This window comes from Ambystoma mexicanum, chromosome 1p, assembly GCF_040938575.1.
Source record: "Ambystoma mexicanum isolate Mex_15411 chromosome 1p, UKY_AmexF1_1, whole genome shotgun sequence".
Taxonomy (NCBI): Eukaryota; Metazoa; Chordata; class Amphibia; order Caudata; family Ambystomatidae; genus Ambystoma; species Ambystoma mexicanum.
Window position 1 is genome coordinate 456,876,478 of NC_090921.1, and position 27,141 is coordinate 456,903,618.

The 27,141-nt window shown below is 43.9% G+C and overlaps 1 protein-coding gene across 4 annotated transcripts in view; it reads right to left on the reverse strand.

The window, feature by feature from the left end:
- FKBP8 (FKBP prolyl isomerase 8) overlaps positions 1-27,141 on the reverse strand; it is a 1,109,098-nt gene that overhangs the window by 18,549 nt on the left and 1,063,408 nt on the right. The window lies entirely within an intron of this gene.

The window sequence follows — 27,141 nt, forward strand, 5'->3', positions numbered from 1 at the left end:
GCAAAATCAGCATTACGTGACTGACTGATCCAAGCTCAGAGCGTCAAGCACGGAAAAAAAGGAACCGAAGGAAATGGCACTGGCGGCTTAGAGTATATAACAAGCGTTGTTTCCGTGCATTGGTGTCTAGGGCCCATGACAAAGCTCAGAAATGTGTGGCGCACAAGGTAACGGATTCATGTTTCCAAAGCAGACTATGTTAGGATGTATATTTCAAAGACAAGCAATCTGTGGGAGGAATTTATCCCTTTGAGCAGGAATTCTGAGATAAGCAGACATTTGATAAAAAATAAGTCATAAGTGCTTACAATTATTTTTTTATATTACAGAGTAGTCAGTGCATGCTTAAAATCTTGCTATGATGCAAATAATTGGCAATTGCTTTGTTGTACAGTGAGGTGATATTTGGGGCTAGTTTTGTTTTGGAAAACCTTTGGTGAACAGAGGTCATTGTTGGAACTAGAGTATTCACTACTGTGAATCCAAGAATCGTTCTTATATTATTGTTGTCAAAGTCTGAGTGTTGTAGTCATTTAAGCATTTCCATATGAACACTTATATCAGTATTATGCAAGATTGTTGAGAATGAATGCCCAATAGGGGGGTTTGGATATTTTTTTTGTATGTTAGATATGCAGCTATTATTTGAGTAGCAGAGTAGAAACCATTTGGTTGGGACATATTTTTAAGCATTTTATATTTATTTCTGAATGCAAGCAATAGATTTGTTCATTTGGGGGTGTTCGTAATTGAGTGTGTAAAAAGGTATTTTTGCCCACTTACGAGCCTTTTGGTAACTGCTAATGAATAGCCTGCTCAGATGTTCAGGATAGGGATCTGCAATTAATCTATAGATGTCCTCCCAGTTTCCCTGGAGGGGAGCTTCTCTTACGTTGCCAGGGAAAGGCAGAAGCTGATGCTGACCCTCGGGGAGGCCATCTGTGGGAGGACCAAGTGGGAGAGGACAAACTCCAAGGAGGTAGAGTAAGAGCGTTGGACCAGAATAATTATTTGCCTGGATTCCTTGACGACGACACCGATTTGTCTTTTCCCATTCCTGCATGGCATATTGTGGTGTGGATAAAGAATCCCCATTACTTAATGGTCACCAACCTTATGTGAATGTCTCCACCGCTACCACTAAGACGAGAAAGAGGAATAGCAAGAAACCAATTCCACATTCTAGTTAAAGGAGGATGTTAACAAGTATTAGGACTTATGTCCATCCTCCCTCCGTGTGCAATACTAAGACACCAAGTACACAGACTTATAGATGTTCCCCTTCCATTGGTAACACAAGGACAGTAAATGCTGGCAATCTTATACATTCTGCTCCCTTTAACAATATGAGAACGAACGAACACAGACTTATGTATCCCCCCCACCCCGTTTTTACAATACTGAGACGGGAAAGAGAAGTGGAGTAATGAAAATCACCAAGAGCTGCAAACCAATGCTGAGGTCTGATCGTTGGTAGTTACTGACATGTGCCGGGACATTCAAAAGCAGAACACCTCAGATGAATAGGAGATTCAAGCCTCCCAATGATAGTTGCGACAGAGGAGGAAGTGACGTAGTCTGAAGCATGGAAACAGGAGAAGACGGCGTCCAGAGAGGTTGGGCCAAGAAGTGTTCAAAGCACTGCTAAGAGGAGCAGCTGGAAACACATAGCGAAACAGAAGGCGAGGCCAACACAGAGACGAGCAGCGCTCCCTGTCAGGAGACAGATCGCAGAAGAATCGAAGCGATGCAAGGGACGCCGGAACTGTCAAAGACAACCAGTAATTCCCGCAAAAGGGAAGGGTACAACTGGCCGCTTCAGGCTGAATGCCACGTACCGTTGCCAGTTAACGGAAGCCCTTGCAGGGGAATTGGGACAGTAAGCTTAACTGGCGAATTGTCAGTGACTCAAAATATGAGAAAGATAATTACCCGGGTACAAAAACAAGCAAATCCAAGTAAAGAACGGAAACCTGGCATTTACATGCAAATATTAAACGTATTGAAAAGGCCCTGGCAGGAGAGTAAATCAGGCACTCAGCGAATCTGGGACTTGCAACGAAGTCAAGCAGTAAAAAAGCCCTGGCAGGAGAGTAAACCAAGCACACATCGATTCTGGGACCCACACCTAAGCAGAAAAGTAAAAGCTACGGCAGGAGAGTAAACCAGGAATTGGAAAACCAGGGGGAAGAGAGTCCTCCGCCCCCTGTTGAAATTGTGGAATGCTGAGAGAAGGGAAGAGATCCTCCCAATTTGTTTTTGTGGATTGTAAGGGAAGAGCCATACCCCTTTTTTACCTTAACAAGATATCAGAGGTCCAAAGAAAGAACTGTGAAATATATCTCTAAGTGACATTGTGAATATTTGTGTAAACAGAGGGAATCTAAGGGGAAACCCCTCTGCCTTGGATCTATGTAATATAAATAAGAGGTATTGTGAACACTTAGAAAACCACAGAGATAGTATTGTGTGAATGAAGACAAACCCCAGGGAAAAGCAATCCTTGAGTGGAGCAACCTGACAACTGACACAATTTACATAACTACACAATCAGGCGACAAGCATTTAACTTCGAGCATCTACGCAATCCTTTGGGGATGCTCATTACGAGAGGAATGGCCATATCAGGTAGTGTGGGAAGGGACGATAAGGACAGCTATTTCACAGCTGTGGAGAAACATTCCGAAGCTGACAAGGTCTATACAACTTCGGGAGGCCTGGTATAAGATGTTGTTACCGGTGCATTACACGACTAGCAAACTACACAAGATGTATAAAACGGTCTCCCAATAGTGCTGGAGGGGCTGTAAGGGGGTAGGACATTGGAGGCACATATGCCCCAAGATAAAGACATTCTGGGACAATGTGAAAGCTCAGAACTATAATTATACCGGAACTACATACTATATCCATGGGGGAGGGCTTATGCAGATTCTTAGACCCGGAATTGTGCACAATCTCAAAACTCCGAAAGAGCCCTAATGACGATTCTGATAACTGCATGCCTGGTGATAGCAAACAACGAGAAACAAAAAGATTCACCCACATGGTCAGAATGGATACATAAAATATGGGACTTATTGGCAATAAATTATCTAAAAGAGGGAGTTACAACAAGCATAAACGGATTCACTTGATCTTCTCACTCAAACATTTCATTAAAAAAAGCAGTTCATATACTAAAAACTTGTCATCATTGAAGCCAATCTGCGTGGCAAACTATAAAAACCTACGTGAGAAAGTGATAGGATTACAGGGAACATCTAGGTATATGTTCCATAATTGTCAGGGAAGGAGATTGGGTCTCGAACATCAGGTGGATCAACTAAGCCCTCCTCTAGTGCAGGTCACTACGAACGTCGTCAAATACACGACGTCCCATTGGTTATATAAACTATAGGGTTCTCCATTACGTGGCCCTCTATAATTGGTTGGCACCCTAGTACGCCTCTGTAGAATTCCACACATCCAAGCAGCCTGCAGGCTGGCTTCCAGGTGCTAGTGGGCTGGTCAAAACAATAGCTTTCCAACAATTAGCCTGTCATCTATCATCACACTTGCAGTTTGCTAGTCAATTAATGCTTTGAATTTGCTCCTTGCTCTGGACAATACGAGGGAGTATAGGCATACTCTGTCTTCTTGGTTCCGATACAGTTCGTCCCACTGTCTATTTCCATCCGGCCACGTGACTGCAGACCATGTTTTCGAGTCTCACTGCATTTAAAATACTATTAAATGATGAACCCCTGGCATCTTCAATGTTCTTGCTCCTCACCCAAGACAGGAGTTTGTTCTTTTCACACGTTCTGCAATGATTGCTCGAACATTCATGCCCACAGTGACCCTGACTTCCTGGTCTTGGGCCAACCAAACCTTTCTTTGATTCACCTCCATGGTTAAGTTATCAATTTCTAACTGCGACACACTGAAAAATGCTTTCTGCTGCCTGGGTTCAGCTCTGCCAAAGTACGTTGTGGAATCATCCTTACATTTGCTATGTATATACGTTGGTGCATCGCTGCAATCTATTCACTACATGGCCATCCTTTAAGAATAGTTTGTCTACTTGCGTTACTGCATCTGTACAATTGTAAAATGACTTGATATCTTCTTCATCATTTCTATCGCATGAGAGTCTTCATCTCGAACCCGAAATGTTGCTCATCTTTAACACCTCCTCTTTAGAGCCTATAGAATATCTGTGTTATCTCGTCTCTGCATCTCTTCTGGGTGTGTCAGCTTTGCTCTTTATGTTGTCACCAGTCTTTCCTTTTGCTCAATTTTCACACTTCCTCTGGTATTTCATTTAAAAAGCCATCTTATTGTCATGAATGCATGTATGGCTTTCTCAATGGGAGTCTTCCAGGATTCTCCTTGGTATAGGCATTTTCAGTTACTGCACGTGTCTCTCACTCTGGCTCCCAACATATAGGCAGCATGGTGGAGGAGCTTTGGGTGGGGGTACTTGGCTCCACCTCTACAGTACCCCCCCACACCACCTCTGGGCGTTTCATCGACCACTCATCAGTCTTCACATCTAGACATTCTTGTCTGAAGAAATGCTTCTTTGGGACCCATATCTTTAGGACACCCTTCAGTCATCCTGCTGATTTCACATTGTAAGGAAAGATTCCCATTTATGAGAAGTTCACCCTCCAGTTGTGTACCCCCACAACTTTTTGCTGCAGTTTTACACAGTAGTCTCAGCTGCACCCCCCCTGGGCTTTACACCTACTTTATTATGGGAAAACTGACATGCCCTTAAAGACAGACAGTACTGAGAGACTTAGATCTTGTCAATGATGCAACTTTTCTGCAATATGTTGCAAGTGCCTCACAGTATAATGCACTTGGGTCTTCCTGTCATTTCTGAAGGCTCTAGATACTCAAAGGATTTTTTTTAGGAGGAGTGCAGATGTGCCTTGGACAGGGGTGGCAGCTTATCTCTTCATGTATTATTTTTAACCCTTTCCCGTCAGGTAAACAGCGTTTACCACGTTTGGCACAAATAGGTGGCCTGGCTCCAAAAGAGCCATGCCACAAGGTTCCTTGCCCTGTCCTTTGGCCATCTTGCACCTTCACCTTCCCCAGGTCGAGCTGACTCGGGTCAGTCCTTATTTGGGCATGCATTCTCCCGCAAAACGCCAACCTTTCGCGGGCTTCTGCATGCCTTGTGTGTATGCTTCCAGGATGTGGGATGGACTGTCTGGTTCCAATACACATTCTGGGTGCCAGAGAGTCTGGTGTGCTGTGAATGCATGGGACCACCATGGTCCATGATTGGTCCACATATTACAAAAAAAGGTAGCCTGTTCGGTGCTGGACTGCCCATGTGGGCGGGACAAAGACTGATATGCAAATGGATATTTCCCATCTGTGAAAGGTACAGTGAGCAAAAAGCAGATGGCTGCGAACTCTCAATGTGGTTAACAACCACTGAACAGGTTATCATGCCTTGTTCTTCTGAGAGAGGGGCGCCTGCTACCTTTGTTGAATTGGTCCACATATTGTATGCCTTTATGTGAGCAGATTTCCCACTGGGTCCTCTTTGTTTTGGCACGAGGGAGATTCTGGATAAGAGAAGGCTCCAAACACCCATACCATGTTGATCTCTTGAGTTCTCTCTGAACAAAGGATAGGATTCAAGTATCCTGAAACAAAGAAGACGAGTCGAGGTGACCCGCTGGAAGGTTTGGCACCCTGAGCCCACAGTCCGCCCGCTGGACCCCCTCTGCATCTGATCGAACTAGAAGGTCTGAAGACTCTTCGACCCATTGGAATAGTGGGACTAACTATTCTCGGCACCTTCATCAAACCCTGCAAGCAAGCCTTCTAGGAAGTGTCCCTGGGCCATCCAGTGGGCTGACCAGCTTGCACAGGACCTTTGCTCTGATATCGCCGCCGTTTCGTGGAAACCCGTGAAACATGGTACATCGCAAGCTCTGTGTTCACAGCACTCTCACACCGAATTTCATACACTTGGCGTACCCAGGTCTTGATTAAAGAGAGAGTGCCCCGAACCAGAGTACACATGGTTACTGTGTCACCCAGCCATGGTAACGAACTTTGCAGGTGCCTAGCAGCTGTGCCCCTCTGTACCCTGAAGCCTGCTACAGTGAAACTGGCCTGATCCATCCACCAGGAGCAGAGAAATTGCCACTGTCCCATTTGGGAATCACAGCTGTAACTTCGCTGCTGAAAGCCGCAGAATTGCTGAATTTGCACCTGCAACCGAAGTGGACTCAACTGCCGAAGTTTGGTCCGGAGTTCGCCAGGGGTCTGCGAGTAATTGCAACCCTTACTGGTTGACCCTATAGCATGCATTCATTTTTATTCACGAGTGGCCCCTGAGGGCCCCTCTTTCCACAGATAGCCTGAACTATCGAACTATTTCAACTCTTGGAACCTGTTCTGCCCTCTCGTGAAGACCCTCCACGAATAGTGAAAACTTATTCTGCATCACCTTACCCACCTTCCTGAGCTGCTACAGACCCTACAATAGATACTGATTTCGTCCATCTGCACTACAGCATGCGCCAGCATTGCAATTACATTTGAGCAATAAGCTCCCCTCTTCTTGGGGACTGGACTGCCTTTCAGTTAGGATCGTGATTACTGCAGTACTGCCTAAAGACTCTTTGCACTACCTGCTTCCTTCCTTTTTCTAGGTCGTGGACCCATTTCGTGCATTAACCCTTTAGGCCAGTTGGTCTTGTATATATGCATTTTAGTAGGATTGTGTTGGTTTAAGGGTATTACTATTATTAACTATTGTGTTGAAACTGTAAGTCCTTGAATAAATGTATTTGTATTTTTAATATATATACACACACCTCTCGGGAGTGATTTTTAAGTGTCCTTTACACTGTGTGCTCATTGAGGTTTTTCAGTCACCTTCATTCCTCGTGAGACCTAGTCTTGACCGCCACCAATGCTACCTTGATTAGTCTGGCTTGTCCAGAAGGTTACCCAGCTTCAAGAAACTAGGCTGGCCTTTTGAACCTCTGCCCACCAGGTCAGTGTTCAGAAATCCATCTTAACACACATGCTCATCTTTACTCCAGGACATAAGCATGCATGGTCCACTTGGACTGCAGTAAATCCATGTCCCCATATACTTCTTGTGGTTCTTTGGGTACAGGAACTATTTTCCCTCAGGTGCCAGGATGCTAGCTTTCACATAATCTCCAATTTCTTCATCTGTCAGCTCCTTAGTTTTCCATCCTGATTCAACATCAATCATGATCTTCATTCCTACAGCTTTCTTTGCAGGCTTCTTACATTGTGAGATTATTATCCTGATCACACAAAATCCAAGCAATATCATTACTATCAGGGCTCCAAGGAACTTGAATATATCTGCTATCCACTGTGGAACCCACGAAAAGAGTGATGCAAACCAACTGTCATCAGTAATGTCTTCCACTTTGTCTATCATCTGGACATGTAGCTTTGTCAGCATCTCTATGGCCTCTGTCAAGGTACCATCCTCGTCATGAGAAGGTATGAAACTGCAACTTGATTCTCCAATTTTGTCACAAACACCTCCATCCATGGCTGTGATCATGTCCAAGACATATCTATTATGAAGAGTCAGCTGTCTTATGGCTCTCAGTTCTTCCTTGATAGCATTGAATCTCTTTATGGTTGTGTTGATTGTCCGTAACAATTCCCACCTGGTTATTTGTAACCACTTAGTATTTGAATCTGTCTGGATCCTGGGCATGAAGATTATCATGAATATCGATGAAGTCTTACTAACCAGTCTGTTTTTATATGGGATGGAGTCAAAGGCTTATATTGACGTGGCTGAGAAATAGTTCTCCCTCTTCATTCGATTCAGCAGATCTCTTCCTCAGGTGAGCATCTGCTTTAAAAAACTCGCCAATGTTCAGGTCACTTTTGGGAATCACCAATGCTGGACCATGGACGTTCAATATAGGACATAGTCCTCCCCAATCCTTGGGCAGCTTCAGGTAAGCTCTGGATCCATAGGCTTAGTAGTGATCCATTATCACTACTGTTCCAGTGCTCATTACTGGCACGTCAAAGATTCAACCACGATTTTGATTTTCTCCAGGCTTTCTTGTGGCATTTTTTATGAAACACAACCTTGCACTTTCCAGAGGCACTATCTGTAATGGCACGCCTTTGTCTTCGACCCATGTCAGTAGTTTAGCAAGTCTCGACCATAATGGTTTGCATCCATTCACTACAATGTCAATAGTCTGTTTGTAGCATCCAATCACTACCCATGCTCTGCAAATAACCAATCCTTGTTCCTATACATCTGGAGAAAGTACTGATCCTCATATCTGCATTTGGCCTCTGTTCCTCCATCTTTGGATTTCTTCTGCGGATTTTACTGGACTCTCAAGTTTTCTGTTTACTTCCCATCTGAGTCCAGCCCTTTTCACTCCAGGCTGTTCATATCTTATCACACGATTTCTGGTGTGGGCTCTTGTCTTTGTGTCTTGAACATAATCGTCTTCATCTGGATCTGTCCATTCTGTTGCCCATGCTAAATAGGCTGTTTGGCCCATGAACTGACCTCTTGCTCGGCAGAGTGCAATGTGAGATAGGCAGTGTGCTGTTTGAACATCTATTTCAATAGCTATGAATATCTTAGACTCCCCCATACTATAAAGACAAGAGTGCACATACATAGCATTCCTCTTTTGAGGTTTGTTTGCCTACCTCTTTCATGTGCTGATACCACTTATTGTTTCCCAAGTGTGGTGTGCTGTCTAGATAATCATTCAATTCATGATCATCCTCCCTTGTACTTCTCTTAGGTCTCCTTCTTGCCTCATGGGCTTCTATAATCATCTTATGAAGTATATCAGCATAACTCATTCTTACTGGGGGAATCGGAGACATTTGCCTGAAAAATCAGTGTTTTTACATGTGCTACTGGTGTAGATACATTTACATAATGTCTCTTCCTATTGGAATAATATGAAGGTAGCACAGAATCATGAAAAACCTATAAAGCTGACCTTCCCCCAAAAGGAAGCCCAGACACATCTGTCACAGGACTAGGTGTTTTCATATGCACCACTGGAGAAGGGACAATCACATAAGGCCTTGGTTGCCTTATAACTGCCACATCGGTACCCTCCTGCTGCATAGGAAGATATACAGGAACTACTGCCTTATTTGGATCTACATAATAGACAGTACGTACTGTGAGTGAGAAGAACTAGAATGAACATAATGCATGTGTAGATTAAGTACCAGTAAGTCCATTTTACACAGTGATAGCCTCTTGCACGCCATGGTGCTCCCTCGTTGTTTGCCACATTGTTTTTGCCATCAATCTTGCCCATTTTCTGCTTTTACTTTTAAGGAAGGAAAAAACAAACTTTAATTCGGGCAATCTCATAAAATATTTTGGCAATTGATACATCTGCTCCACAAGCAACTGGCTGATGGCAGGACGGTTAATAGGGTTCCTGATGAATACAAAAGAGTCATCTTTTTGCCAAACCAAATGAGGATGTGCTCCCAGTAAATAGTAAAAGACCAGGGCCAGTAGGTTATGAATGTCCTCACTTGACAAACCCATCCATGCATTCAAGGAGATGTGTCAGGCAATAAACAGATCTGCCTGTGAATTTCATTTAACAGCCAATTCATCAAAGGTTGATTTCTAGGATCCCTCAGTGTTGGTTTGTCGTCCAACAATACAAGGATGCTCTTCAATCAAGAAATAAAAGACCAATCCCAGCAGTTTATGAGCGTCTTCATCAGACAGAACCATGTGTACTTGCTGTGTTATACTCACGTAGTTGGAGGATTTGCTCTATGATCGCTGCGAGCAATTGCCCCACAACTGGACCATTTTTAGGAACTTGCAGAAACACGTCAACATCAGTAGTTCACCCAACGAGTAGAGGATACACGAAGAATGAAGAAGAAAACAGTAAGAATGATCCGATGACCATGGCTATTAGCACCTCCAAAGAGAAACTCAATGAGAAAGGAATCGGGGAACTGCTCCCTCTTTATCTGTCTACTGGACAATCTCTGCGTCCTCCTTCGTCATCGATCTAGTCTGCACATGCTGAACAACCTTCTTCGTTGCTTGCTTCCGAATGGGGTGGGGGTGAAGCGGCCTCGCCGGTATAGATTGTCACATCTATATCCAAGCGCGTCTTCATAGCACCTTAACTGCTGATGGAGTAACTTCCTCCGCAATGAAAGGACCGTTCAACCTGGGTTGATGCCATTTGCGGCCAAAGTTCCAGATCAGAATTTGTTCTCTGGGAAATAACTTAGGCAGTAGTAGATGATGTGATCCGGTTGATGTATCATCTTCATCTGTATTCTGAGACCGACACTCCCTCCGCTTGATGTGGTCTGAAATGACAGATACTTGTAGTCATACATGTTAAATACGCACGTAGCTCATCTAACAATTCTGCTGTTGTCTGGGCTGGTCATCACTTCTTGTACTCGATGGAGGAGTGAGGGGCATTCTCATTCGCCTCCCCGTTACTAGTTCATGGGGCGTAAGGTGGTGGTCAGAGTATGGTTGATTACTCAGTTCATATCATGCAGGAGGCAGGCAATGCAGCCATCCTTTTTTCAACGTTATCTTAAGCTTAGCTATCCTTTCCTTGAGCAGACTGTTCCGTCCCTCACATATTCCGTTAGATTGCGGGTGATAAGCTGAAGAAAACATATGCTTTATATTAAGCAATAAGCTGATTTGTTCAAACACTTCATTCACAAAATGTGGGCCCTTATCTGATCTCAATACCTCACATATTCCCCATCTAGGAAATACTTCTCGGGCTAGGAACTTCACAGCACAAGTGGCATCTGGATGTGTGCATGGCGCAGCTTCGATCCACCTAGAAAAGGGGCACACCACCACTATCATATATATAGCCATTACAACTTGCAGTATGGCAACATAGTCAATATGTAAATGCTGAAGAGGACCATTAGGTCGAGGTAGAACTCGTTTGACTGTTCGCAGCGTGTGCCCAACAGTAAACTTGACATACAATGCAATTTACTACATAAAAAGAAAAGTGTTCTAACAAATTCGGTACAAACCATTCCTCTGCAATAGTTTCTGCGAGGCTTTTCCTAGTGACATGCACAGTGTAGTGTAGCTGTTCCAACGCCACCCTACAGGCATCACCAGTTTACCAGTGCTTTCCTGTTGCCACAATGCCTCAGAAGGGGATAAAGAACACCCCCTCCATGGCCACAGATCTTTCTCATCCTGTGGTGCTGCACCTTGAACTTCCATCAATTGGGTCTTCGATAAGTTGTTAAAACTTTAATTTATAATCATCATCACCACCATTACTTCATTCACATCAGGCGCATCAAAACTCAATGTCGGTTGAATATGCAACCCTTTTTGCTTTTTTGTCTGCGGCTTGATTTCTGCGTGAGATAAAGTCTGCTTTCTTAGTGTGCGTTGCACACTTAACTATTGCGATGGGTACGGGGAGCTGTAGTGCCTTAATAAGTCTATCCAATAGAGCTGCGTGTTGCACGTGACTGCCTTCCGCTCGGAGGTAGCCCCTCCTGTTCCAATGTGCTAGCCCTGCGTGTACTGTCAAAGTCACATAGACAGAGTCACTGTACATATACAGTTACTTCCTGGTCTGCGTGTTTCTCGAGGGCAACAATCAGTGGCACTAATCCTGCAGCTTGTGCTGAAAAGTGAGACGGTAGTCGTGTACTTGTCATTACTTCAAATTCTCCATTAGCCATGTGCCTTACCACAGAGGCACCTGAAAATCTTTGCCCATCAGTTTGATCGATCTTTGAAGACCCATCAATAAAGAGAATCTCCCCAGCTGCCACAGAATTTTCTTTCACTCTCGGGATCTTACCATAGAGTTCCTCATAATTTGAGCAATTATGTGCATGCTCGTCTTCTGCCAGTGGTTCCGCTACCAACGCGGCAGGGTTCACTGTCTTACATCCGACTATTTTAATAGTTGGATTCAATAGGACCACCTCATAAGCAGAGGCTCTTTGGGATGGCAGTGTACCTTCAAGTTTTTCCAAAACAGCAAATGATGCATGCTCAACAAACATCGTCAAGGAACACCCCATTACAATGCTGGCAGATTTCTCAACAGCGAACGTGTCGGCTGCCAAGGATTGTTCGCAGGGGAAGTGACCGCTCATTACTGGTTCCAAAATCTCACTAAAATATGCTAAAGGCTTGTACCCTAACATAGGTCTCTGCGTGAGTACTGCTGCCATGACTGTTCCATTTGTGTGCGAGAACAAAAAGAATTCATCAGAATAATTAGGAATCCCTAAAACCGGAGCTGTGCAAATTGCCTTTTTTCAATTCATCAAACCCTCCCTCCATTTCCTCAGTCCATACAATCTTTTCCTGGTTTGCCTGAGCCTTTTTCAGGGCCTGCAACAATGGCCTTGTGTATGAACTATAATCAAATACCCATGCTCTCACATAATTGCAGAGTCCCAAAAATTGCTGCATGTGCTTTATCGTATGCAGTTTTGCAGTTTTCAAAATTGCCTCAGCCCTTTCAGGTATGACTTTCTTTCCTTCATGCAAAATTAACTGGCCTATGTATAGCACCTCTTCTTGAAACTACTGAAATTTTTCTTTATCCACTTTGTATCCTTTCTCTGCTAGAATAATCATTAGCTGAACTGAGTCACACCTGTGCTCTTCTTCGGATGTGCTGCAGTTCAAAATATCATCTATGTATTGCAGCATAACACTTGGCAAATCAATATTGCTTGAGTCCATATTTAAAATCAATGGAAACCCACAGTACCCCTGAGGTAATCTTGTGCTTTTTAACTTTGTTTGAACGTAAATGACGTCAGATCTTGGGAATCTTTATGCAACGCGATTGAGAAAAAACACGTTTTCAAGTCCATCACAGTGAAATATCGCATCTCAATAGGGATACTACATAAGATATTCGCTGGATTAGGAACCAGAGGAAACTCGGCCTCTACAATCTGATTAATTGGGCACATGTCTTGAATTAAAGGCCACGACCTTTGATTTCTTGACAGGATACACTGCGGTATTGCATGGTGACTGACGTCACTAAAATGTCTTGATCCATCATGGCGGATATCGTCTTAAAAACACCCACGTGTTAGACGCTCCTCTGCACACCAGAACACTGCTAACATCTCCACAACACCTTCCCCGGGTTCCCACACTACTCCCTCCAGGGTTCCAGACTCACGTGATGTGGTTACCCCAAAGGACCGAAAGCCCCGTACCAGGTACAATGTACGTTCCCGGTTGCAGCCCTTCCTGCATTGGCAGTTGCCATGGAGAACATACAGCAGAAGGGGCGGCGGAACACCTCCGCATCGATCATTCATTTGCTCACGTGATTCAGAGCGGCGCTTCCCACGTGACCATGGTGGACGTCACATGACTCAGAAGCGCACAGTATATAAAGCTTGATGTACGGAGCACTCACCGCTTCTCAGCTGTCTTTTGACTCTGTTTGGTGCTACGTTTGATATACTCTATTGGTTTACCTTGATCTTGGATCTTTCACCTGGACTCCCTCGGATTGCCCTTTTGTACCTTTGCTTGGAACTGTTTACCCATTGCTGAACCTCGACCCGTCCCTCACCTGTCTTCGGATCATCCCTTGGTACTTTGTTGGACTTCTACGCCATTGCCCTTTGGGAACTCAAGCTACGTCTTCAGCTCTACAGGTGGGCTATCCTGTGTCCACGCTTGACTCCGTTCCCTTTTGTTCTGGGGACCGCCTCTCATCTGAGTCTCAAACCTCCTTCACTAGGTTTCCCGGGTTTTCCAACCACCGGATAGGTAAGATTATTCTGATCCTCCGATTCTTGTGTTATATTGTATTTGCCTGGTACTTAACCTTGTTCTTTCTGCAGCAGCATCAGTGTTCCAGAGGTTCCGTGGATCTGGGAAGTAACATCTCCCACCTGTGGCTCCAAAGGTCGCACAGCGGGGTTCTTTTGGTTCCCCTGTGGTCACTTGGGGACGGAGGTCTCAACGGTCTACACGACACTCAAGTCAGAACACCACGTCTGCCTCTCGAGACATGGGATACTGTTGTGCTCGAGGTAAAATTGCTCCTGGCTTTAGTTTAATCTTAACTTCTCCAACTCCCTTCAATAGGCCTACTTCATAAGGGCCTGTAGTCCATAAAGAAACTGGCACTTTCGCCATGTCTTCATCACAAAATGCAGGTCGTTGTCTCACTATCATTCTCTGTGGGACCTCGCGTCTCTCTGTCCTCACCCAATATGAAATGCTCATGTCGAACACCACTTCGTCATCAGATGGGTCATCTTTAAATATGTCCTCATCAGTGAGGTCAGTTAACTTGTAACCCCTCTCCAATAGCAATTACTGTGCTCCATGATCTGCCCCCATCGTCAAATCCTATAAGCATAGCCAAGACCCCTCGTGCTTGTAATTCTAAGGGAAAAATCCTCCCCAACCCCTCGTCCATGGGAGTCTCTGGTCTAAAGAGAAACTTGTCTGTAGGGGCTGCTGCCCATTTAGGAGTCAGCAGTTTCAATTAAAAATGAAGAGGGAACTTGGGGCCACATCTCGAAGAGGGACTGTTTCAGATTTTATTGACCTTCATACGAAGTGTGTGTGGTCCCCGAGTTGTTGATTCACTCCGTGATCATTTAAAAAAACAAACAAAATGTTTGTGGAGAATTAAAAGCAAGGGACTTCCATCCATAGTATAATGTTGTATGGTCTAGTTCACAGGGTATCCCTGGTGAGTTTCTGGGATATCCTTGATTAAAATGTGGTTGACCGGTTTCGATGATTGCTGCTTATCTTCTTCAGGACCATAATTTTAGCTTGTCTCCATCATATCAAGGGTTGGGGAGGGGCACAGAAGCCATCATCCCATCTGCCTCTGGGACCAATCTTGCGGATGCAAAGAAGTTGACTGGTTGTTCAAAGGTGCAGTTTTTGCAGGGTGTCTCGTAAATCCGTGTAGATTCAGCAGCTGCTTGTATCTGGCCATGAGGTGCCGTAGTTCGTGCTTTGTTTAAATCCCACGCTGAAGGACAGAACCCCTCATACTCTACGAGGAACCTTCTGTGAAAACAGTTCTTTGAAGTCACCCATTAACTGGTACTGAAATAAGTAATTAGCCTCTACACTAAAAATGTGGATCCCTACAAGTGTTTATGTGTGTTAAAAACATTGTCCCAAGTAACACTTTTGGGAAAAACTTGGAAGTACAATTCAACGCCGCCCTGAATGTGATTCAGTACTAAAGAGAAACTCATCAGGTATTATCATGGTCTTACCTACTAGAGCAGGCAGATATGTCAGCAGAATGCGTACCCCATAATGAAATACTTCTGGTTTTACAGGTACCCCTCATATGGCTATTTACCCCGTAAATGCCATGATAAATTCGCTCACATTTAAATAATGTATTCCTGGCGTTGAGCACACTATACCTTCACCAGTAAAAGAAATCGTCATATTCAGCTTCGTCATTAGATCTCAACCCAGCCTATTAACTGGTGTCTGCTTTTAATACAACAATGGAACAGACATATCGCATTCTCCTATAGAGACTGGCAATTCTTCAGTGAAAGGAACTCTACTTGTAGCGCCTGTGAAACCTTGAGCATTCATGGCATTACCAGATAATACAAATTTTCTCTCCCGTATACATGAGCGAGTTGCACCTGTGTCTACCAAAAAAGAAAAAGATCTGCTTCCTATCATGACGTCAACCCTCGGTTCCTCTTGAGGATTTGACGTTACTGATAGTACTGAACACATCAAGTCACCCAGTGAGCTGTCCTAATGTGGGTTCATGTTTATCCCTGTGCCCGTGAAAGGATTCCCAACCTCGATGGTGACACCCCCTATCCTAGGAGTGAATAACTGTCCTGTGTTTGCGCTCTGCTATATTTGCATGGGTGCGAGCTGTGACTGCCCTTGTGGCGGATTCAATGGTGCTTGCTTTGGTTGCAAAGCCTGTTGCATTCTCGCGTTTGTGCTTGATACACTGATCTTGGGCAAACCCATCCCTATTTTTTAACCATATGTAGGCGGATGAACTGTCTTCCCTCTTGAAACCTGCCCATTCTGTACATACCCTTGACTCCCACATGTTTGCGCTATGTGCCCTGTCATTCCACATGTCCAACATACAGGAGGGAGTCTTCTCATTTGCCCTCCCTGCATACTTTGATGATCTTTCTGCATAGGCTGAAACCCACCTTGGTTACTCTGGAAGTTCCCTTGATTATTGTAAAAGCCTCCTCTTCCATGAAGGTTTCCTCTACCTCGGGGTATAAAGCCATTCCCCTCCTTGATCGAAATGCCATTGGTTATTCACCTGCGGCCTACCTGGTGCTTGCTGTGATCCTGACCCTTTTCCACTGGTTAACATTGCCTCTTCTATAGCATATTTCGGTAGCTTTTTCTGTACTAGCTTAGCCTTCTCAAGCTTCCTAACTTCATTCTTCTGACACTTCTCCGGCAACAATCGGCAATGATGCGCAATTGTCAACTGTATTTCTGGCCACGGTTTTGCCTCCATACCCATCAGTTTCTTGAGCCGTCTCTGCACCTTGTCTGGCAGCCCTTGACATAATATGTGATAGAATACAGGTACAGAATTTCTCCACGGCTCGCGCGTTTCCAAGCTCTAGTGCTCTTGGAAATTCTGAATGTAAATAAGTGGATCCTCCCCTTGCAGCATCTTACATGCCATTATAGCGCCCATATCAGAAGTATCAGGATACTGTACTCTAAGCGCTTTCCAAACTGCCGCTCTACAATTATTAAACAATGCTCCATCATGAGCAGTGTTCTGGGCAGTGACACCTGCGTATCCTGCTCTCGACCAAATGTGATCGGCTCTCTCCCCAAGTATAGAAGCTAGAATATCCTCAATGTCCCCTATAGCCAACGTGTTTCCTCCCGTCATTTTCTCTAATTCATAGATTCATTTTCCGGCACCCGATGTCAGACTCGTGAGTTTACACCTTAAATTAACCTTATCCATTTGGGGCCATGGTATATACTGCAGTCTGATCCCAAAATTCCAAAATCGCATTTGTTCCCCCCCATCGTTTGCCTGTCCATTGCAGGGACAATGGTTCCACACCGTCTTCTTCCCGGTAATGACCTTAGTCATCTGTTCACATAAGGTGGCGAGTCCCCCTCACACTATGGGATCGCCCTTTAGGTCAACCTGGTCGCACCAGCTGTGGCGTTCCTAGATTTATGTAGGTCCAGATCTGACCATATCACCTCCCTGTCTGCGGAGAATACCCCTCAGGATCACATGCATTAGCTCCCTCCTCCCACGGAAGGTTGCTCTGTCTTCGTCTGACACATCCTGTCCCCAACTTGTGCGACTTCCCTCTTTCTCATTGCTATTCATAGTCAGCCTGTCCAAAGACAAGGTTCTATATGCTCAAGACTGAATACCTCCCTCTTTGCCTTGTGACTGCGCACCTTCAAATCGATAATTTTTTCCCGTTTTGATTCACTCTTGGTCCTCGTCTCATGAAAGATCTTATCGATTTTTTTCTCCAATGCTTCTTATATCAAAATCATCCTCTAGATTTGCTCTAGACGAACCCGACACTGGTTCATGTGTTCAGAAGAACTCTTCTGTGTCCTCCCATGCTACTACTGGATTAGGTTCCATCAACTCTTTCTCTATGCGATCAATGTCGCGTGCCCTTTGACTTCTCTGGAGTTCTTTTTCTTCATCAAACAGTTTAAGTTTCCTTGCTTCCTCCCTAACCCTTTCCTCTTCCTGTCTTTTCATCTCTCTTCTCTCATTTGCCCTACACACCTCATCCCTGCGTCTTTGTATTCTTTTATCCCTCAACTTCTGTTTTTCCTCTTCAATTGCTCTTTGTCTATTATACTTTTTGTTCTTCTATTCTTCCTGTTTTCTCAACTGCTCATCTTCATATAGATGTTCCCGCCTTTGTCTACTCTTTCTTTTGGCCTCGTCTTTTCATTGTTTTTCTCGTTCTTTATCTTTTTATCGTACTAATCCTGATCTTCCTTTTGCCTTACTTCCTCGATGTTCTTCTCCATCAAGTTTGAGCAATATCTGACCGCCCATCCATTTGTTCTGTATGAGCAATATTTCGTCAGCTTTATCTTTCTTTCCTTTCCATCTCTATTTCTCTCTCTATATCTAGAGACATACCTGGTTAGTCACTTCTCTCCTTCTCCCGTGGTACTTTAGGGATCACATCTCAGTCTTTTCAGGACTCTCGTCGCTGCTACATGAAGGCGATTTATACGTCGGGTTACTATACCCCGTCGCTGCCTTGAGCTCTCTCAAAGGATATGATCCTTCATCTTTTGTACTATCGCTATTTACTTCAGGCACGGTAGGGGAATCATCCAATCTTCACGAGGCTGGTCTTCCTTTTCCTCCTGGTACATTTTCCAGAGCTCTAAGCTAGCTAACCTCTTTTCTAGCTTCTTGCTCATATATACAGCGTGCAAATATGTCATCATAGTTTGCAAAACTGCCTTGGATAGTGATCCCCTTGTGGCCATGGCATGAACATTTTATCTGCCGTTCCCTTAACCCCTTTCTGCACTGCTTAAGCTTGGATGCGTGTTTTGGCAGCTTTCTGCAAAAGTGTGTAAGCAGAGTGATATCCACCATCATGACTTAGTCGCAATTGACTGTCACTACTTACTGTTATCTTTCACAAATAAATGCTTTACAGAAACATAATACAATTTGAGCGTGCACCAATTGTCGCACCTCAAAACCTCTGTCACGTTTATGTAACGCTCACCTGATTCCCGTAGAGGCGCCGGTCTTGACTGGGCGTATACCATATCTTCAAAGGTGATGTGTAACACACGGCTGGCTCTTTGGGCTGGACCTCTGTGCACTGTATGTCTGACTCGAAGGGTAAGATGTCTGCAGATAGAAAATATGGGATTAAGGAATTGGTTATTGAATGTCTCTCTCTTCTTCCCTTTCTCTTCTCCTGTAGAACCCCAAAGGTTAACGCTCTCACCTTAGGTAAGTGAACGCCGTGCTCTCCATCTGCCTCGGGGCAGGGTGCTGTAACCAGTTTCTTCACTGGATAAGGGGAGCAGGCCTCTTGACTTCAGAGGACTGCTGTCCGTCGTTTACTGCACGAACGGTAAGTTTCGAGTAATTCTAATGTCTTTAAAGTCTTTAGTAATGATGTTTCTTGTTTTGCAGGGTTCCGGCGATGGCGGATGACGGGCTGAAGTGAGTTGAAGATGGAGCCCGTGTGATGAATAGAAGCGCCTGGAAGCACGTAAGTAAGCGCTTGTTGCCTGCTTCACGATGCGCTCTAACTGTCTTTTTATTTTGCAGGTACAAGTTCGGAGCGGCTGCAGGGTGCCGGAATACCCACTGGGTTAGATGTGGAAAGGAGTAATGGCACGTGAGTATTAAAGTTCCCCAATGTCTTTAAACGCACCTTGTTTTGTCTTTCAGATGCGGGATGCAGCGCCGAAGGCCTCCGGAGCGTGCGAAGAGTTGGTAAGCTTTTGTCTTTCAGATGCCGGAATGCAGTGTGAAGACCTCCGGAGCGCACGAAGAGTAGGTAAGCCTTTGTCTTTCAGATGCCGGAATGCAGCGCGAGGCGTTGGTGACAGCCGATGGACCAGGTAAGTGAAGAGCTGTCACTGAAGACCGTAATGCTAACCTGTTCTTTCTTGTCTTTATAGGTGTTGCTGAAGACTGGATTCAGGATGGTAAGCCTTTTTCCTTAGGCCCAGGATCAGATGCAGAAGACACGATGAGCGTTCTGCTGCAGAGGATGCAGAATAACGCAAAGCAAGATTCATCCATCGGGTGTGGTTTAAATAGCCTCCTGTAGTGCTTAGGTGTCTCCTTCCACAGCCACGCCTAGGTAAGAAAAGAGTTCCTGCTTTCCAGAAGAGTTCCAGTGTTCTGAATCTAGGGAGTGGCTCCTGCCCCACCCAATAGGAAAAGTAGTTCCAAACAGAAGAGGATCAGAGGCTCAACTGGCAGGCAAGTAAGCAGCATGGTCTGCTGCAGGCAAGTCCACCCAAGCATTATGAGCCCGGCGCTTCCAGCGCTGGGACTGGGCATATTTATGAGCCTGGTGCCACTGGCGCCAGGACTGGGTCCAAAAGGTCCCAATTGGGACTGGTTGGCACTCGGAACCTGGGTTATGGATCTGCTTACAAGGGAGTTGGGAAAACCCTGACCTTTTGGAAGCAGAGATCATGACAGTTTACTTCAGTCTACCTATTCACTGAACATTATCAGTCAACTATACAAATAAATAATTGCATTTCAAATCTCAAAATTTCCACCACATACACCCTATACAATATTCAGACAAACTGACAGACTGGCCGGCCAACATACATCTCTGTCAATGCTCCTTGTGACTTATTTCTGCCCCTAAAATGACTCCAATGGAGTATGAGCGGTCCTCTTTAATGACTCTTAGTCATTCGTAGCCTATATATGACCACTTGGACTTTAGGACAAGCTCCTTCTAAACATGAGGTAGATCTCCGGGCTTACTTTATAGATCACTCCTCGTCTATATACCTTAAACTGTGATGCTCATTTTCTTACACTATGACACTCCTCGTCTTATAACCAAAGAATAAAATCCCCCCCCAATCAACCAACCCTCCATTACTCTATCCCCGTTATCACTCTTCCCCACTCAGTGCTCATTCAGTTTTCCACTTCACTCAGCCTACTCACCATTCGCGTTTTCGACTTCCGACCCTCGGGATCATCTCTTCCTCAACCAGCCGCTTCAACCTTTAGACCACTTAGCTTGCTGTAGAAGTCGGGAAAGGATTCTGCTTGAAAACGAGGTGCCCGTCCCACCAGTAGTTGCAAGGTTTTTTAAACTAACAGCTGCTATCTACAGGGAGCTTCATGTTCCTCCAGCTAAAAGGCGGAGGACGCCCCATATTTACGGGACCCCAAAGCTTACTAGGTCGATGGATTTTTAATCATCAGCTCTACTACCACGTGAACTGGGGTATCCGACCCTGCCCTTTAAGACAAGGTAGCAATACTTTGAGATGGATGGGGGTGCAGACTATACTCCAACATCAATAATCAAACTGACTCAGGAAGTTGGCAAAGTACTTCTGTTTTAATATCAATTATCTAAAGCAGGGAGTTACAACGAACATCAACGGATTCGCTCGATCTTCTCACTCAATAAATATCATAAAAAAGCAGTACATATACTAAAAATTTGTCAATCTGCGTGGCAAACTACAAAACCCTACTTGGGAAAGTGATAGGCTTACAGGGAACATCTAGGTATACATTCCATACTGGTCAGGGAAGGTGATTGGGTCTCCAACATCAAGTGGGGCAACTAAGCCGTCCTCTAGTGCAGGTTGCTACGAACGTCAAATACACAATGCCCCATTGGTTATACAAACTCTAGGGTTCTCCATTACATGGCCCTCTATAATTGGTTGGCACCCTAGTACCCCTCTGTAATATCCCACACATGTAAGAGGCACGCAAGCTGGCTTCCAGGTGCTGATGGGCCTGGCATAACCATAGCTTCCCACCAATTAGCCTGTCATCTATCGTCACACTTGCAGTCTGCTAGTCAATTAAGGCTTTAAACTTGAAATTGGGAATGTTCCTTGCTCTGGAGAATACGAGGAAGTATAGGCATGCGCTGTCTTCTCGGTTTCGATACAGTTCGTTGCACCATTTCCATCTGACCACGTGACTGCAGACCATGTTCGAGTCTTGCTGCATTTAAAATACTATTAAATGATGACCCTTTGACGTCTTCGATGTTCTCGCTCCTCACCTAAGACAGGAGTTTGTTCTTTTCACACGTTCTGTAACTACTGTTAGAACATTCAGGCCCACGCTGGCCTTGACCTCCTGGTCTTGGGCCAACCAAGCCTTTCCTTGATTCACCTCCATGGTTAGGTTTTCAATTTCTAACTGCAACACACTGAAAAAGCCTTTCTGCTGCCTGGGTCCAGCTCTGCTAAAGTACGTTGTGGAATCGTCCTTATTTTCCTATGTATATACGTTGGTGTATCGCTGCAATATATTCACTACATAGCCAGCCCTTAAGAATACTTTGTCTGCTTACGTTACTGCATCTGTACAATTGTAAAATGACTTGATATCTTCATTATTTCTATAGCATGAGCATCTTCATCTCAAACCCGAAATGTTGCTCATCTTTAACAACTCCTCTTTAGAGTCTATTGAATATCGGTGTCCTCTCGTCTCTGCATCTCTTCTGGGTGCGTCAACTCTGCTCTTTATGACGTCACTAGTCTTTCCTTTTGCTCAGTTTTCACACTTCCTCCGGGATTTCATACAAATTGGAAATCATATTGTCGTGAATGCATGCATGGCTTTCTCAATGAGAATCCTACTTCCAGGATTCTCCTTGGTATATGTATTTTCACAGGTACTGCACATGTGTGTCTCACTCTGGCTCCAAACATATAGGCAGCATGGGGGAGGAGCTTTTGGTGGGGCTACTTGGCTTCACCTCTACAAGGATTGAAGGGCTTTTTAAAATACTATTAATTGAGAACTAGCACCTTTGATTAAGGAACTGTCAGTATGTCACAATAAACCTTGTGATCATGCAGCTCTTTCTATCTAAATTAACTCTCAATTAGGTAATCCTGCCAATGCAGGGATCGGTGACGCTAATGTGACCCATGCTGGAAATCGCATCACTTGGTCTACTAAGAATATTGATAGTGCCTGCTGTCACACTCATAACCTTGACAGTATTTTGTAGAGCTCAAGTGTAGATGACATTGAACGATGGATAATAACGTTTACAAATGAAGTAGCCCTAGTTAAAGGATATCATATAGAGATTGAAGGTAAGAGCTCAGGCACATATGACTGTGCTACCAGGGATAAGAAGGGTTAAAGGCGAAACGATTAGAATGGCACATAATTTCACTGACACCAGAACACTATCAACCATTATAAGAAAAACATAAAACAAATATCGCAACTGAATAAAATGGTGGTGTTGCTCAACAAAAACACAGTGTGGCAACAAATGGGATGCAACACTGAGATCTAGGAACCCTAGAAGCATCTGGCAAATGCTTGGAGAAAAAGGGAAAAAGAGAAAGCTGTCAATCCAGTAAATGAACAAGAATGATATAGGCATATCACTGAAAACTATCAATACAAGAATGGTTTGAAATATGCTGAGGTGCCTGCACTGACTTTGAGCAATACCATGTTAATTGTTAAGGAGAGCATCGTACATAAAATGTTGAGGCTCAAGGCATCTGGGGCACCCGGACCAAATGGTCTTGTTTGCGCTATACTGAAAAAGGATGTCGATTTTTGTCCGAATCATGGAGAAAAGCCATCTTGATCCTGATGCACAAAAAAGGCTCACAAACCGAGCCTCAGAACTACTATTATCTATGCTAGATAGTATGTGGAAGATCTTTGCGGCATTCGTCCATGATGAACTTTATAAATGGGCAGATACAATGCAACGGTTTCACAGAATATTTCGAGCAGGTTCCGCCACTCCAATTTAAAATTGGGAGACATGTTAATTCAAAGAGTGGGAACCAGTAACTGCCCAAGCCTGTGCGCCTTATTTATAGATTTCAAAGCTGCCTTTGATTCTGTGTGTAGGAACAACAGACTATGGAGCAAACACAAACTGTATGGATACACTGAATATGTACTATATTTTAGAATGTTACACCAGGACCAAGTAGGACAGGGGGGGAACTGACTACAACAATTAGTATGCATAAAGGAGTAAAGCAGGGCTATGTGTTGGCCCGTCTGTTCAACCTGTAACTTGGAGATTTACCACATTACTTAAAAGGGATCTCAAATTGTCTTCCAAAGGTCGGCCAGTCTCACGTAGTATGCTTATTCTATGCTGATGACTTGGTGATACTTCACCGTACCTTCTCGGGCCTCAAGTGATCAACTGAAGAGGTCTGCAGATATGCAGATGAGAATCACCTGGTCATAAATAGGAGCTAGACCAAGGGGATTCTTTTTTCCAGAGAACATGAAGCAAGATCGAAAGAGTTCGTTTTTAAAGACATGCTTGACTGTACCAGTAGTTACAAATAGCTAGGTGTAGAATTCAATGACAAACTGGGATATAAAGACTGTATTGAAATACGAAAGCCTAGTGCGTTACAACTCTCACTGCTGTTTTCAAGGTTTACCCAAAGGATAGGTGGTTTCACTTTAGAATGTACAATTATGTTGCATAAACAATGTTAATGCCCAACTATACTGTATGGACTAGAAAGTCTCACTAATGAGGACCAATCTTGGTTGCTAATTATTGAAGGTTGATTTTGGAAACGTATACTGGGACTCACAATGTGTCCCGATAGAGTTTCTCAGAATTGAACTTGGATTGATATCCTTGGAGACTGTCCTTATAAAATATGCGCTTTTATACATAAAATTGAAGTCTGACCCGAAATGTATGTTGCTTGCTACCTTTGGAACTGAAACTGACATTGGAAGTATGGACGTTCATACAACACTGGTTAGAAACTTCTTTAAAATAGACTGGTATCCCGACTGGAGGCTGAATTTTCATGAACTCAAAAAATGTTTTTGTTTGAAGCTATGAACAACGGGACTGGTGTCAACACTTTGAGCATATAAATGGACTGAAATTGTACAGCCATGTGATTAACATGCAGTATTATTTTTAAAAGCCCCAAACATACCTTCTATTGTGCCACTCACCGGCTGTGCATAGGTTTGTGCTGTTACTTAGAATCAATCGATTGCCTGTATTATCAGTTCTGGGCCCAGCATGCAACTTACTCCTGACCTTAAGGACCTGCCGCATATGTAGGAGTTCCAACATCTCAGGAACTTCAAAATATGTATTGACAGAGTACGAATCTAGGACCAGTGTACATTTGTTATCTGGGAGAATGTGTACACAATTTGGACTCCATCTGGGAGCTGGATTTTTGGTATACATGTCTCAACACGAAAAGTACCAAACTACATTTAGCACTTGGAGTCCTGTGGAGGACTGTAAATCTCATGCTGACCCAATTTGGGCCAAAGACCAACACGGAGTAAATTGAATAAGACTATATTTCAAGTTTTATATGGATCCTTAGGATGCTTGAGTTTTAATTGTTTTAGCATATTAATAAGAACATGCACAGGAATGTATGCATTTTATGAAATATGGATTTTATGAAAGTGGATTACATATTTCATAAATGTTTCAATGTAGTAAGTCTAATGAGAGTAATATATTTATATAGTTCTATGTTAAATGTATATGTGAAAAGTTTTATCTAACTAAATCGCATTAATACAAATTAATAATTTAATAAAAAATGTTATTTCAAGTCTGTCTCATTCAGATTGGACAAGTTCCTGGAGTTACCCAGAGATCTTTTCCACAATTTATTTCTGGCATTGAAATCAGGGGTGGTTCGAACGGTCATGTCCTGGAGGGGTTACAAAATAAATTCCTGTGCCAAGTAGCAGGTCTCCCCTTCAGCCACCTGATAGCACTTTATGCACTGAATTGGGGGTGTTCCGTTTGAAGATGTTGGCCCAGTTAAGGTTTTTTACTTATTTTCCAAAAGCACATCTGGGAATTTCAGTTCATCATGAAGTGAATTTCAGTGTAAGCGCAATTACAGCCTCCCCCCTGGTAAAGGAAAACACGGTTCCATGTGATAATATTGCCGCAAAAATATCGGCATACAAAAATGTTGCCATATTTTTGCGGCAATATTACCCCATGGAACCTGCGGGGGACATCCCTGCAACCCCCATATATTTTAAAAGGGAGCGGGGGGACACCCCCACAATCCCCCATCCATTTACCCCATAACTTATCCCCACCAAAAATATTGCCTATGGTCGTTCCCGATGACCATATGTACGGCGATATTTTTGGTGGGGATAATACTACCTGATACCGAAAACACTGTTTGCAAGGTACTGTCCATTAAAATAGGGGGCGGGGTGGGGTGGGATACTGGCACATTAAGTCAACTCAAAATAGCTCAAAGCAAGAGCTTGTCCTATGGGAAGAGAGGCAGATGCCCAAAATATACATAACCTGCCCTCTTTAGGTTTGTTTGCAGACGTACGTTTACATAAAACAGGAAGGAGAAATATGTGAAATGAGATTCCCAGAATGCAGGAGGCTGACGTTAATGGTACATTTAAATGTACCTACCTCTCAATAAATGAAGGTGTGAAGGAGGAAGCTTAAAGTGTGCCTACGAAAAAGGAGTCCATGAAGATTGTTCATTTTATGTTAATTTGTCATTGTTTCTCTTTTGTGTAAGCGTGGACATGCATGGAAGCTATGTTTGATATAATTAATTGTAATGATCAGGTTTCTATATATAGCTTGTTTGAATATGTTAAATCTGCTTTTTTATTTTGGGCTTTGTGAATTTTATGCATTATCATTCAACGTATTGGAGAAATATGATTCAATAAATATTGATTGAGTAATACTTTTTCTGTTTGAATGTTTTTATTGGCATTTAACATAATGCTCCAACAACTGCTAAACAAACAGGTCATTCCGTAAATATCAGTACACCATACATGAGGAACAATATGATATTCCTTTTTCCGAGGATCCTTAATCACCCGCCCCAACCCCACCCACGCCCCCTGGGATGTTCACCCAGTAAAATGTTCCTTAATTGCCTCAAGTACCAGGCCACCCTCTGCCCAACAGCCGTACAAGACAACTGCAGCAATTCAAAGTTGTACGAGTAGTGCATATTGTCCTGGGCGCTTCGCATTGGCCAATCTTTGTGCCGCTGGATGACTGCAGACAACTCCCATTGCATCCATCTGCCCGCATCACCTCTCTTGACCATACTGCCGCCTAGTGCACCATGCAACGCCACCGATTGTCTATTTAATCCTGCTAGACCTAACCCAACTTTGAATGCTTCCTTCCCGCCCACTCCGCTCCCTCCACGCCTCCATTCATATGCCCTCCTGTTGAGCCCGCAAGACGCACCCCCTCATTATACAAATGAGCTCAGGGGGGCCCTTCATCCAGAGTTGTAAACATCTCCTGTACTAGCGTGTTCCACGCCGTCACCTCAGCACCGACTTCCCATTGTCCCCTATACACTGCCCT